General features: G+C 38.4%; 1 protein-coding gene and 1 pseudogene across 1 annotated transcript in view; one reads left to right on the top strand and one right to left on the bottom strand.

Annotated features, from left to right (window-relative positions):
• UMAD1 (UBAP1-MVB12-associated (UMA) domain containing 1) overlaps window positions 1-14618 on the bottom strand; it is a 221145-nt gene that overhangs the window by 141932 nt on the left and 64595 nt on the right. The gene's annotated exons all lie outside the window — the stretch shown is intronic.
• On the top strand, window positions 1332-2116 carry LOC125161122 (5-azacytidine-induced protein 2-like; annotated as a pseudogene).

Raw genomic sequence — 14618 nt, 5'->3', positions numbered from 1 at the left:
AAACCTGGCTACTATAAAATTATGCAACCTTCCCACATTCGACACTCTTTCTTCTATTACTATACATAAAAAGATAATATGCCAAGCTTCAAGGAGACCAATTTAGCAAAAATGTGCAGATAAACAAAGCAAAAACAATCATTTTCTGTTAGATGAAAGTGTAAGGGTCACTAAAACTGTGTAAATCTCAGTATATACATCAAAATAATGGTACAACCATTGATGTGTCATCAAGACGAATAAAACTGTCATAGGTTAAATAAATCAAGTAATACTGAGTGTTTCCTACTAATTTTGTTTTTTACTTCTACTGTGGCGGTAGTCTTTGTTCAGGCTTTTGATCCTCCAACATGACCTAGATGATCTGCTCTGGAGATTAAATAATGGACCATACAAAACCCAAACTTAAGAACTGGAGACAGGCTTAGGCAGAAACCTCGGCTTTCTGCTGGTCAGAGGAGAAACTGCTGTTGAGTGAGCACCCATTCTGTGCCCTGCGGTGGGCTGCACAGTTCACATCAATTATCAGATATAAACATCACGGCAGCCCTACTGAGACCATGTCATCATCCTCCTTTCAAAACTGAGGAAACTGAAGCCCAGAGAGGTTAGTTAACTCACCAAAGTCCCAGCCGGCAAGCAGCAGAGCAGAGATTCAGACCCAGATGTCTGATTCAGTAGACAATGAGTTTCTCCTAAATTAATATGTAAAAATTATACATTTTTGTGAGCTTAACTCCTTTTTCTCCAGAAGACACCAGGACTCTCAAAATGTAGGTTTCCAGAACCTGTGGGGCAGGGGTGCAGACCAAGCCAAGACAAGGCACACCCTCACGGAGCAAGGCAGCCATCACTTCAGGAGAAGCAGAGGGGTCTTTGGGGAAACCAGAGGCCCTGTGACCTCTGGCCACCCCAGTTGTTTTCAGTTTGTTTTCTAACACAAGGGGAGGAGAAGTGACCATCTCTTTAGGCAGCCATTGGAAGCCAGGCTCCAGCCATGCTGGATTACTTGTTAGGGGATGACACCTGCCCTCCAAATTGTGGAAAAGCTCTGAGTGACACAGTGACTCTCATCTCAACCCACCGAGGAACAAGTCTGTCACTTCTTATTTTGCCCTGTCATTTAATATGAAGACATTAAGAAATAACTTTAGGATTCAAAGAGACAGAACTGATTCTTAAAGAATAAGACTTCTGGAAGAAACATTTATAGGAACTTGATTAGATGAAGAAAAATATGTTCTGTGAAAAAAAAAACAAATAAATAAGGGTTCTGTGCACATCAGAAGGCCTGCATGGATAAGATCATTTGAAGAGCACATTAGAATAAAATGAATAAAGACAACTAAACCTGAAAGTATTGAGTGAACAGATACAATCTAAATAAACAGAACTCTTCCAGATAAAGACAGAAGTAGAAACTCACAGGCAAAGAGGCACATACATCTACCTTCATCAAACTGGAGAGTGGAAAAATGGAGCTGTACCTGAAGACCAATGGTTGAGCACAAGTGCTGGGACTCAGGAGGAAGAAATGCAGTGATCTCAAAACTGAACTACAAAAATCTAAAACACTAAAAAAAGGGATCATTCTCAGGAAGACGGTCTGACTAGCAGGCATCTCCAAAGACTATGCTTCTCAAGTCATACTATGCAACATTCGTACTGGGAACCAAGGAGAGAAATGACTAATTTATATCAGTGACTTAAGTGCAGCCTGAACTAATAACACTGAAAACCCCAACTGCAATCTGGAAAGCCCAAAAGAATGCACTGAAGTCATCGGGAAGGATAACAGAGAAATCTATTTGATGTATTTTACCAGAATATTCAAAAGACAATACTATCTCTCAAAAGACAATACCAAATGGCAAAGCTCTTTGTAATAAATATCACCACTTCTCCTTTATCAGGAGATACAAACATTTTATCCGAAAAAGCAATTCTCCAGTAATGGGCACACAATGAAAGGTCCATTCTTAATGGTGGCACAAGATTTCAGGAACACAACTACTACTGCAAAAATTGTATGGGAAGGAACTCGTGGGTGTTCCCAGATCCTCCAAAACTGAGTAAGGTGGCCTTTGGGGAAGCTAAAACTTTAGGATCCACATAATCAAAACTGACTTTATAGAAATTAATTCTGAAGATGAAGACGTGAGATCTGTCCCAGTGTTTCTCCAAGAAATGTGTGTAACAAACTAAAAGTGGACTTGGAAAGTCCACACTCTTATACCTTAAAAATTACCTTTAAATTATACTATTTTTCCTTCAAATCTGATACCATTATGGGTTATTTCTAGCTATAATATCTGTGCCCTCCAGAGTGCTATGCTATCAATCAGCCAACGTCAACTTTTCTCTTTGACTGACCTTGCAACAATATTCATTTAAGGCATAATCACTCTTCGCAGACAAATCATTGTCTATTAAACAGTAATTTATATGATGTGTTCCTGAACATTTTTTTACACCATTGGTTTTATGAAACCCAAGTGTTCCATGGTTGAAACCACTAAAATAACACCGCCCTGTTCACAATAGATCATTAAGTATACTTTAAGGAGTATAAATAAAACACTTTCTAATCTTATATTTATTATATAATACAATTCAAATTGAATGAAAATGTTTTTAGTATCAGAGTTTTAGGTCTTAGATATTTTGTGAGTATTGTGGGAGATTGCAAAGCATTTTTAATTAATGCATTTGGGATTAAAAATGTTTTTTTTAATGAAAAATAAAATTAGTTGGCATACCATTTCACTTCAGAAACAAAAAGATATAAGGTGATAATGAAAATTAATGGAAATTATAGGTAACTATTTCATTTTAAGGGGATGAATGGAAAGTGAAAGATCACAAAAGCCTCTCGAAGGCTAGGCATTTACTTTGACTATGGTGTGGTATATGGCTTCCTTTTAACCATGTTCCTCAAGATCTTAAGTACTTATGATGAAAATAGTAATGGTTTCTTCATACTTTTCCATAAAATAGAGAATAATGAATCTTTCTATTTAACTTCGGTGAAAGCCAAAATAAGAAGAGAGATTTAACTCTGAAAAGTAAAAGCACCAAAATACAGCTAAATTAAATAGATCAGATAATTTCAAAAGCATAAGCATCCTACATTCATGAACTTAAGGGTTCAAATGTAAAAGCCTTAGTTAAAATGAAAAGTCTTAATAAGTAAAAGTTAGCTACCACACCGAAGTACAGAACCCAGAGAATTTCTGGGAACTGATGGGATTCACATCTACACCAGGGTAAATCTAATGGTTTAATTTCACCTAGCTTTCTACAGTAGAGTCACCTCTGAGACTCCATGGGCAAACAGCAGTCTCTCCAGGATTACAGAACTGGGTACAATATCTGAAAAGGAATGCTTTAACTAAGCTTATAGTTCTACACTAACTTTATAATAACTTTATTTTTAAGTTTATCTATTCTGAGAGAGAGAAATCGCAAGCTGAGGAGGGGCAGAGAGTGAGGAGAGGGCAAGAATCCCAAGCACGCTCTGCACTGACAGCATGGAACCCAACATGGGGCTCAAACTTATGAACATGAGATCTTGACCTGAGCGGAAGTTGGATGCTTAACTGACTGAGCCACCCAGGTGCTCCTAACTTCATAATAACTTTGATCATAATAATGTGGATCAAAAGGTTTTTTTTTTATAAGGTGGGGAAGGATAAAAACTATGCAACTAAGGCATACACTGCTAATTCTTAACAATAACCACAAAAAAATAAAGAAAATGTTGATCACAATCATTTGAAGATACAAGAAAATTACAAATTCAGAATTATCTAAAAGAGCCAGAAATTGCACTCATATTTTCTTCTCTAAAGAGAGATACTAGTACTATGTATTATAGAAATAAAAAATTTTATCAGCAAGGGGCAAATTTGTCTTGGTGTGTGGTAGCTGGATTCAAGATAGTTCCATGTTACTAATACAAATAGAGTAGGTTAAGCACATAAAATAGGTAAGTATAAATAACCCATATGTTTTCATAAACATTTAAAGAAAGGTTCAGTGACAAGTTGAAAATTAATAAGATATTTTTACAGGAATATTGAAATTCCTAACTTCAATTGACATGGGACTGGCTAGTAGGAAACACTGCCCTGGGATTAATTCTACACGGTGTCTGGCCAACATACTAGCCTGTGTAGACATAATTACCACAAATTGCTATGTTTTCTGTGTACCATCCATGTCATGTAATCATATTAATTTCAAAACATGAGCAACGTCTATTCTAACAAGAGGACCACAATTCTAATTTAGGAATATGAAATTTATACTGGTTTGCTTTGTTCTCTCGGATAATAATCATATGGCTGGGGAAAAGATATTCCCACTAAACCAATAAATATAATCAACAAAGGAAACGCATCAGTGAAGGACCCAAAAATGTCAGCCTTCAGTGCACACTTATAGCCTAGTAATATCTTCAGAACTATATGCCAAGACCACTGATGTCTTTCTGAGGTTTAACTTGGCATCCATCCGACGACCCAGAGATTCTGGAGTTTCCTGCCAGATAAAGGACAAATATACCAACTGGGTCTGGTGCGTTACTTGCTGCTGTTTTAAAAAAACAATGCCAGATTGCAACACTCTTTGTTGACAAAAATGTCTGACATTTCTGGCTTAAGACCTTTTGAGTCTAATAAATAGCTCCATTTCTTATGACAGAGGTTTCTTTCATTGATGGATTTATTAAATAAATAAGTAGTTCATCAGTTTACAGAATGTGTTATTTCACACAATTTACTATGAAAGAACTAGCAGGTGGTACTATTAAGAGCCATCAGTAGTAGGAATTGTTTCATAGATGACCAACTCAATCTACGTTTGGAACACTGCCATCCTTTATAAGGTTTTTCCATATAACACATTCGAAGTTTTAGTGCACATCTACTCAGGGTGTTTATGAAATCCTTGTGCAACTTTAAACTTGACCTATCCCACTGAACTATATTTTATGGGACTCTGTTAAAACTGCTGTGTATTCATCCAGACCACATTCTTTAAAGGAACTTCAAGCCAGGATCATGAATGCAATTTATGAAATCACTCGGCAGCAGCTGGAGAATGTTTTCAATGAGGTGGAAAATCAGACTGAATGTTGGATCACCAAAAAATGGTGGTTATGTTGAAGTCTATAAATTTAAACTGCAATGTTAAAGTCTTACTCACACTGATTTAAGTCATTTTTAATTTTTTTCTGTCACAAATACAACAAAGATTAAGGTTTAAAGTTAACATGGAAATTTTTAAAACACCCAAAATGGCCATGATGTTATAAATTTCTGTTAGAAATTTTATTATTTTCCCATGTTAGAAGACTAAAAGCAACCCATTAGAAAATGTTTTACAGTATCCTAAAAAGGCTAACATATATTTTATAGATCACTGATTCTCCAATTGACTTAAACCACATTAAAACAATTCTACTATTTATAAAGATGCATATTTGTAAGTAAACCATCTCCTAATGGGTTGTTAAAAGACAAAAATCAGCAGGAGAGAGTTTCATTCACATGTAAAAAGAGAACATGGCTAAATGCGATGTAGTACCCTGGATTTAATCCCAGAACAACAACAGCAACAAAACATATATGGAGAAACTGGTAAAATCCAGACAAACTCTGTGGTTTAGTTAACACTATTGTACTAATGTTTATTTCTTTGTTCTAACAAATCTACTTTGGCTGTGTAAGATGTGGACGAAAAATATATTTCCAAAATGCTCTATAGTATCTGTGCAACTTTTCTATAAACCTAAAATTATTCCAAAATAAATTTTTAGCTTTTTTTCTTAAAGTTTATTTATTTTGAGAAAGAGAGAGAGAGCAAGAGAGTGAGCACATGCACATGAGTAGGGGAGGGTCAGAGAGAGAGAATCCCAAGCAGGCTCTGAGCTGTCAGCATAGAGCCAGACGCAGGGCTCAATTGCATGAACCATGAGATCATGACCTGAGCCAAGATCAAGAGTCACAGGCTTAACAGACTGAGCCACCCAGGTACCCCCAAATTTTATTATTTTTTTAAATGTGATTAGAATATTGGTACCTTCCGTAATTACTTTTTTCTCTACCTTACCTATAATCACTGACTGGGACAAATTTTATATTCCAAAGTCGGCCAAAACATCTCCCATCACATGTGTTCCTTAGCAAGATTTTCCCATCAAGAGATGGTATTTATTTCTCTATGCCTTGAATCTGGGAACACCTTGAGGCTCTTTGACCAAAACAACATGGTGGAAATGATGCTGTATCAGTTCTGGGGGTAGCTCTTAGCCGGCCTGCTAGCTTCTACTTACTATGTGTCTGGATTAGTGATTCTTAGAACCCAGCCACCATTTTATGAGAAACCCAAGTGATATGGAGAAGCTATGTACAGGTAATCTTTTTCTCAGCCTTAGCTTGACCTAGCATCTACCGATAGTCATATGAGTAAGACACTCTGGTTATCAAGCCCAGTCCAGCTTTCTAATGATGGCAACCCCAGCCAACACCTGATTACAACCACATGAAAGAGCTCAACTAAGAGCAGCCCAGCTACATTCAGTCAACCCACAGAACTATGATAATAACAAATTGCCATTTTTGTGCCACTAAGTCTTGGTAGCTTGTTAAACAGCAAAAGATAACTGGGACACTGGCAATTAACAAAAAGGAAGTTTATGCCCAGATGTATTCATGGAGGTGTCAGAAACAGAAGGTCTGACACAGAAGATCTGAAAAAAAAAATTTGTTTCTCTTTTCTCTTTTCTGCCTACTTATTTCTCCTCACAGAATTTATTGATTATAGCAGTTGAGGATGATAAGCAAATTTCAGAAAAAAAAACACTCAACTGGAACAGAAGAATCAACTTTTTTATATTTACCCAAAGTAAAACTTATCAGTTCACTAATGTCAATGAATATTTTCTTAAAAGGGACAAGAAATACTCAACTGCATTTGCTTACTAAATAACAAGAATACTATCATGAATCTCAATGGCTGGAGCAAGAATTCCAAGCAGAAGCTATAAGAATGTTTATCTAAAAAAAAATCTATATATATCTCTATATAAAGATATATAATTATATAAAGTTAATATATATATAACCCAAAGAATAATAGCTAACATTTATATCAGATATCCCTCACAGTCCCATGAGGTGGATCCTCTTACTTTCTCCATTTATAGATCAGGAAAATGAAGCTTAGCAATGTTAAGCAACTTGCCAAGGTCACCAGGTCAGTTAGGGTAGGAGCTAAGCTTCAAATCCAATTTGCATCCACCATGTGAGCCCTTTCACTACATTTCAGGTTATACTTTTATACCTAAGGCATCTTTTATCCATTTTAATAGACCACTAAAAAAATCATTCCAAACAACTAATCAAATAGCTTATTTCAAACTTGGTCTAAAATTACATTCCAAAAAAGAGACTTAAATTATTTCAAAAATTTTTTTCTAAAATATCTTTTTTTACTGGGCCAGTGCTATAGAAAAAAATGTTTGTGCCCTGCCCCCAAACCCCATCAAATTCATATGTTAAAATCCTAACCCCCAAGGGGATGGTTTTGGAGGTGGGGCTTTTGGGTCCCACCTTTGGGAGGTGGGGTGATTGGGTCATGACAGTGGAGCTTCATGAATGGGTTTAGTGCCTTTATGAAAGCGACCCCAGACAGATCCCTTACCCCTTCCACCATGTGAGGACATGGCTAAAAGTCAGCCATCTTTGAACCAGTAAGTGGTCCATCACTAGACACCAAATCTACCAGTGCCTTGATCATGGACTTCCTTGTCTCCAAAACTGTAAGAAATAAATTTGTGTTGTTTATAAGCCACCTAGTTGATGGAAATTTTCTTACAGCACCCAAGGAGAGTAAGACAGGTAGCTTATAAATAGACAATTTAGCAAAAAGTCTTTTGGGTTATTTAATTACTATGAGCAAATCAAATACCTGGGAGTCTTGAACATTATCCTCTAAAATGAAAAGTGACCCAATCCTCTTGATCTTTACCTCTAAAAATCTCTCTGGAAGGTATTTTTCCCCTTTATTGAACTTCCCTACTAGTTCAGAGCTTCATCATTTCTTGCCTAGACCATTACAAATGGCTCCCAAAGGTCTTCTGTGTCTCAGACCTGTTTCCTCTACAGACCATGGCCCATACGGCTACCATAGTTCTGTTTTTTAAACAAATATTTGATTATTTTACTCCTTCCATTCAGAAGAAAAAAAACTTTCAAAGTTTGATTTGAAAATCAAAGTTCACCAGTTTGAAATGCAAACCCCCCACTCCCACTGCTGCCCTCTCCAGTCTCAGCCATCTTTCAGGTATCACTTCTCATTGTATTTCATCAGGTATTATTTGCTTTGAAAATCATCATTTTTCAATATCCTGCTTATGATTTTAAAAACTCAAGTTTGAGTTCTCCCAAGTTTTGTTTTTATGGAAAATGCATTCTTATCATCATATACCCACTTCTTAAGCCTAACCATTCGGATCATCTGGCTCAATCAGGAGTGGAGGAGAAAGTGATACCCAGTACACCTCTGAAGGAGTTAAACATGAGGATGTGGGCATATTTTTTTTTCCTCTAAAAAAAGAATGAACTAGGCAACTATGGATGCAATTAAAAGTAGGGAGGTCTAACACTAGAAAAAGGAAGCGACATTGGATGAGACACCATCATCTGCTTAAAGTGAGGGCTAGCAGAAAGCTCAAGTGAACACGTCATCAACCTCTGTGGGCAGGTTAGCACAGTAGTTCTCAACTTGGCTGCACATTAGAATCATCTGGGGATGTGGAACCCTTGAATATGCTCCAGGCCTATTACATCAGAACCTCCAGGGGTGGAATCAAGTCTCCAGGGGTGGAATCAAGCACATTCAGGTGATTCTAATATGCAGTCAAGGCTGACATTCACTCTGTTCAAAGACACAGCTGATGAACAAGGACCAAAGAAGAGTGCTGATGGCACAGATAACTAGAGAGCAACCATATATTCTAGTGTCCACAAGCACAGTTATGATTTTCTGGGAATGTTTAGTAGCCTGGGAACAGAGGCAGATAAAAGGAAAGGCTGGGTTTATCCAAAGGGGATCCAAAATGGATCCAAAGGGATCAAAATAACTGAGGGGTCCCATCTCACAGCACTGCAGTGACTGACCACAGGCTCCAGACTGGATAAGGAGTCAGGAAGCGGTGAGAGATTGAGCAAATGACAACTATCAATTAGATAAGCCAACGGTGGCATGCAAGAGGGACATCTTGACTTCAGAGAAGAGGATTTCTGGGTTTAAGGTTTAAGATTTAAGATTTCAGGTGAGGCCCCAATCTAAGTGATTAGATAATGTAAAGCAAGGCCACAGCAGAGAACTGGTAGAGTAGAAAAGGTAAAATCATTGGCTGGGAAAGTCTTTGCAGAACAAGGGATTGAGGTTACAGTGCTAGCTGGGGCACCATCATGGATGTTAGAGATACCCAGGCTGATTACAGGACCTGGGAAAGGGAGACAGCCAAGTCCAAGGGCCTGGGAAGTCTGGAGCATAACCTAGAGCGAGAAGATGGTGTCCTTATGAATGATGTAGAAGAGAAATGGACTGAGGTGGCAGGGTGGAAGCAGAACGACAACTGATCTCAGAAGCCAAGTCCTAAGTGTGTGAGAACGAGCAGCATCCATCTGAAAGGGCTGAATCCTCTCAACCAAAGGAAGACCATGGAGGAGCATCTTTTCAAACCATATTTGTTCATGTCACCCTCACTCACAGCTTCATGTTCATCAGCAGTTTCCACTTAAAGATAAACATATTAGCAGAGCCCATGAGGTCTAGTGTGAAGGTCTGCCTGACTCCCTCCTGGCTCTCTGCACATCAGCCTATAGGCCTTTATTCCGATTCACCAAAAGTGCCATTTGCCCAACCACCAAAAAGCCATTATGATTTCTTGTTGCCTCAGTCCGGAACCCTCTCCCTTCCTTCCTCTCTCCATTCAGTTAACTTATACATGCTTCTGCTCTCAGCTCAAATTTTACTTAGGGAAGACTTCCTCAAACTTCCACACATGGTCATCTGCTCTCACAGCACTTATCAATGCTGTAGTTTTACACTTGTTTAGGTGATCATATAATTAAAGTCTGTCTCTCCAACTGGACTGTCAGTTCCAGGAGGGCACAGACTGTAGAATGGCATATGGTAGACCCACCACAAATGCTATTGAATGAATGAATACATGAATGGATATGCAAATGAACAGTGAAAAGGCACTAGCTGGATTCTTGATACTATTCTCATAGCAGCAAGAGATAACATTCCTCGAGTACTTCTTCCTATATGTGAGATATGGCTACTCACTGAATCGACACATCAACCTCTATAATAGGTTTTACCATCCCAATTTTATAAATAAGGGAATTGGTGCTCAGATGAAATGACTTGCCTGTCACCGCCCGCCCCCCCACCCCCGAGCCAGGATTCTCCCAGGTAGAGGTACTCTATCTCTATATACAGCTGGCAACAGGGGTACCTACAGTGAAAGCCAAATTATTGCGCAAAACAGCAACTCTAGATGTTTACACATATCTGGACTTGGATCAGTGTGCCTGGCTTCAAGCTGGTACTCTTCACCATGATATTTTACAATAGAATGGAGGTCCCAAGGGTGCAAACTGGGTCAGTGGAGAATACAATTGGGTGGGGAGCTCAAAAAAAAATCACTGAGAGGACAGGTAGCCAAATCCTCATGGGCAGTCACAAACGATGAGAGAGAGGAGGAGGAGGCAGAATAAGAAGTTGACTCACTGACTCACAGAGATCTTCCCTGAGATGGAAGGGAGTTTTCATTCAAGTGAAGCATCAGGAAGGGCAACCAGTTCCTGCTCATATGGAAGCTCTTCCATATTTTATGGGGCAAAACTCTGAAATCCCCATTTAGTACTAACTCAAATACCTGAGCTTCTTTTAAAGCAAAACCGGGTTCTAATGGCAGGAACCCCAATGGCTTGTGCTCACGCAGAAGTAGAGTGGTTTTCGGTTGGGAACAGTACTAAACTGGCTCCTTGACATTGCAAACACAATTCCAACTTGCCCACGGTGCCAGGTCCAAAGCACATGAACCTTTAGACACAAATAGAGTATGTGAGGAAAGAAATTTCACGGTTTTTCTTTTAATCTAGTTTTGGTCAAAATCCAAATAAGAGACATTCACATGCTGTATTAGTTTCCTAGGGCTGCCATATTAAGTACCACAAACTTGGTGGATTAAAATGATAGAAATTTATTCTCTCACAATTCTGGAGCCTAGAAGTCTGAAAGCAGGGGTCAGCAGAGCCATGTTCTCTCTGAAGTCTCTAGGGGAGGATGCTTCCTTGCTTCTTCCAAGAATTGCCTAGGTTGCTGGCAATCCTTGGTGTTCTTTGGTTTGTAGCTTCCTCACTCCAGTCTCTGCCTCCATCACTACACGGCCTTGTGTGTGCGTGTGCGTGTGTGTGTATGTGTGTGTATCTCTGGGTCCGAATGTCACTCTTCTTATAAAGACACCAGTCATTAAAGATTCACTCTAATGAATATGACCTCATCTGAATCTGATTACAACTGCAAAGACTTTATTTCCAGATAAGGTTACATTCATAGGTACTAGAGGTTAGTGGGTCTTTTTTTTTTTTTTTGAGTAAATGAATACCTTCATTTATTTGTTTTTTACATTAGTTAATATTCAATTTTTTGCTTAGAAGCACAAAATCCTAATTAGCACAGGAAGATCTAAAGAAAGTATCCTAATATGAGACTATTATTAAGAATTTATTAATTTATATATTAAAAATAAACATTGGGGCCCATCGGTGGCTCAGTCAGTTAAGTGTCTACTCTTGATTTTGGCTCAGGTCACGATCTCAGGGTTGTGAGATCGAGCCCTGCATCGGGCTCTACACTGACAGCATGGAGCCTGCTTGGGATTCCCTCTCTCCCTTTCTCTGCCGCTCCCCTGTTCTCTCTTTGGATTTTGTGTCTTCCTCTCTCTCTGCCCCTCCCTCGCTTGAGCAGTCTCTCTCACGCACAAATAAACTTAAAAAATAATAATAATTAAAAAAATAAACATGTTAACTATTCTAGAATAAAATAAGAAATAAAAAATAAAAATAAACACTTGTATCTCTGAGGAAAATCACTATAATCAATTGGAAATTTAGCCAGCTAATAGGATGTAAGGGGGAAAAAATCCTTAACAATTAAGGCATATAAAAATCTCTACCTCCACACCTTCCGCTTAACTCCTGCAAGCCTTTTTGTTCCCTGCTCTACTCCCCGGTTTTACTGAGATATAATCGACCAACAAAATTGTATTAGTTTAAGGTACACAACATAGTGATTTGATACATGTCCATATCACAAAAGGATTACCACAATAAGTTCAGTTACCATCACAGGAGACTCAAGTCAAACTGCAACACACGCTAACCCCTCATTCCTCCAGGTAGTCCAAATGCTACCTTTCTACAAATTCAGATTACCAGAACGTGGCACACCTGCATTCAATTCACTTCATGAGTGCGTTCTTCAGTAAAATGCCCTTTTTAAAAAAGTTTAAATAAAAACATGTGAAAAAATACGCTGGTTTCTTCTACAAAAGCACAATTGAATACAATAATCATTATGTCTTTTCAAAAGGCCTTTTTATAATTACCATAAGAAAAGTTTACCTGTCCTGATGATAATGAAAAGTTTTCTTTGCAAATTAGGAAGCTAGGTAGTTTATACTATAGTAGCATACTTACGCCTGGTAGTCTACACTATAGTAGTATACTTACACTTAATCGTCTATACTATAATACTATAGTAGTCTTGGTTGTATCAGAATCACTGCGTAGGAGGGTAGGGAGGAAGATGATGAAAATGCGTGTCTAGGACCCACACCTAACCCACAAAATCAGAATTAATGGGGATGAGGCCCAGACATATGCACTCCTTTTTTTTTATATATATATATATTTTTGAGAGAGAGAGAGAGAGAGAGCGCGCAAGCAAGGAAGGGGCAGAGAGAGGGAGACCCAGAATCCAAAGCAGGCTCCAGGCTCTGAGTTATCAGCACAGAGCCCGACTTAGGGCTTGAACCCATGAACTGTGAGATCATGACCTGAGCCAAAGTTGGACGCTTAATTGACTGAGCCACCCAGGCGCCCCAGCATATGAACTTCTGACAAGCATCCAAAGTGATTCTGATGTACACAAAGTGTGAGTACTACCAGGTGACGGTTTGACAATTTTTTCACCCCCTTTGCAACCCTTTATTCTCAGGGGTGTGTAGTTTGCAAGTTATATTTCAATGATCTTATGGAGTTCATGTCTTTTATTGAAAGCTATACATTTTTCTATTTAAATTTAACATTAATAGGCAGTTTCTAAGCATTCTACCTCTGAGATACTCATTTGAAATAATACCTGTGACTGTATTTTAAGTCCTAATGCATTTTTTTCCCAAAGATGACATACATTCTCAAACAGATGGCTCTATTCATCCTCACCATTCAGGAGTACGCTGCAAGAAAATATTATTCTCTTCAAAGATGAAAAATAAATGTTCAAGCCCAACTCAAACTGAGTATTTATTAAACACCTTTAATGTTCAAGACACTGTTAAATATCACCTCATCAGGAGAGGTTATACTGCTAGGGAGGTAACTCTCTGAATATGGAAGGTTAGTGTTGCACTGAAACACTCCCCTGGCCCCTGATTCACCAGCTTCTGCGTGCACAGAATTGCACAGTCTGAACAGGGGAATTATCTTAATTGATCAGTATAAGCAGTCATGAACAATTCGGCATAAGAGCGCCAAGTACTTTCTTCTTGCCATGCTATTTTTCTCATCTTCATTTCACATGTAAAAATTAATTAAAACCTCTCAAATTTAAGGCTATCAAGTACCACAAAGAACTATTGTCACTAAGGCGAAAAATATATATATTGGTTTCCACGGGTTTCTATAGTTGAAAGTATGTGAAAAATTATTTAGTTGGTTTGAAGTCTTTTGTGAAATCCCTTGCGAGACCCAACTGTTGACTGTGGTTAGAATACGTTCAAAAGTATAATCAGATTGCATCATCGCCATCACCTGCTCAGAGGCAAGTTGAAGAAACATGTGCTCATGAAGCTGAGGCTGCCTTATTGTACTACGCTCTCATGTGGGCTTGCCAGAGAGATTAGTCACCAGTTTGCAGCTGGTTTCAAATTCAGTTGCTGCGATACCAGTGCAGATGCAGTGGCTTACCCTAATTATACTGCTCCAGTTTAATCTTTCCACTTGTAGCATACTATATACTGGATCGAATGCAAGACTCTGAAAATTGGTTTCAAACAGAAGAGACTTCAAACTCACACACTCGTGACCCTCCCCAACAGCCTGCTAATCCTATTTCATCACTGTACCACTGGGGTCTTCTGAATCCATCCCAAAGGTGTCTTTACCTACCTCAGCCATCATGGAATCTCATTAACAAAAAAGGCAGGAAAAGCTGTTCTTAAAAAAACCACTTTTGAAATAAAAGTTTTGTCAGCTCCAAAGTTACTTTTTAATATTTATTTACAAGAATTTCCATTTTCTCCCTGC

This window comes from Prionailurus viverrinus, chromosome A2 (assembly GCF_022837055.1).
Source record: "Prionailurus viverrinus isolate Anna chromosome A2, UM_Priviv_1.0, whole genome shotgun sequence".
Lineage (NCBI taxonomy): Eukaryota > Metazoa > Chordata > Mammalia > Carnivora > Felidae > Prionailurus > Prionailurus viverrinus.
The sequence above is the reverse complement of the archived record's forward strand: the minus strand, read 5'-3'. Positions and strand labels throughout refer to the sequence as shown.